Source organism: Populus trichocarpa, chromosome 5 (assembly GCF_000002775.5).
Source record: "Populus trichocarpa isolate Nisqually-1 chromosome 5, P.trichocarpa_v4.1, whole genome shotgun sequence".
NCBI classification, from domain to species: Eukaryota; Viridiplantae; Streptophyta; class Magnoliopsida; order Malpighiales; family Salicaceae; genus Populus; species Populus trichocarpa.
In genome coordinates, this window is record NC_037289.2 from 13,941,006 (window position 1) to 13,942,138 (window position 1,133).

General features: G+C 34.9%; 1 pseudogene; it reads right to left on the reverse strand.

Moving 5' to 3' along the window:
* Nucleotides 1–733: 733 nt before the first annotated feature.
* On the reverse strand, nt 734–844 carry LOC112325769 (small nucleolar RNA R71; annotated as a pseudogene).
* Nucleotides 845–1,133: the final 289 nt, after the last annotated feature.

A 1,133-nucleotide genomic window follows, 5' to 3' on the forward strand; every position in this document is an offset into this window, starting at 1 on the left:
AATTTATACAATTAACCTTTCTGTGGTTCGACCCCGGTCTTGCCGGGTTATTTATTACTTCGACACTCCTGCACTTGGGAGAAGACATCAATCTTTTGGTCGTGTCAAGTTTTTGGCGCCGTTGCCGGGGAGGTAAGTATTGTATCAATTTTATATTTCTTTTATTTTCTTTTGTTTTTTACTTTTATTTGTTTTTCTAATTTTGTTCCTTTTCTTTTTCTTTTTCTTTTTATTTTTCTTTTCTTTTCTTTTGCACTTGCATGAGAGTTTGGACACGTACATTAAGTGGTAGACTTTCTAGGAAATCCTCATTTTCTTTACAAAACATGGCCGAAGAAGATAACCAGTCAATTCATAATGAGAATAATGAGAATAATCATGTGAGAACACTTAGAGATCACATGAATCCAACAAGAACAAGTGCACCATCATGTATAGTTTTTCCTCCTGATGCTTCTCATTTTAATTTTAAGCCAGGTATTATTCAACTTTTACCCACTTTTCATGGCTTAGAATTAGAAAATCCATATTTGCATTTAAGAGAATTTGAAGAAGTTTGTAACACCTATAATGACTTAAATTGTAGCATGAACACCATCAGATTAAAGCTTTTTCCTTTTTCATTAAAAGATAAAGCTAAAACATGGCTACAAAATATTAGGTCAGGATCCATTCGTGCTTGGGATGAAATGCAACAACAATTTTTAAAGAAGTTTTTTCCATCTCACAGAACAAACTCTTTCAAAAGACAAATCACCACTTTCACTCAAAAACCAGGAGAAACATTTTACAAGTGTTGGGATAGATATAAAGACTTGCTTAATACCTGTCCTCATCATGGTTTTGAAACATGGAGATTGGTCTCACAATTTTATGAAGGGTTAACACCTAAAGATAGACAAATGGTGGAATTGATGTGCAATGGAACTTTTGAAGATAAAGACCCTGATGAAGCAATGGAGTACCTAGACTTGCTAGCTGAAAATGCTCAAAATTGGGACACCACAGGTACGTGTGAGGCACCAGGTAAAACTCAACCTCATACATCTAATGGAGGCATGTACAACCTTAGGGAAGATCATGACCTCTAAGCCAAATTTGCATCTTTAGCTAGAAAAGTTGAGGCACTAGAA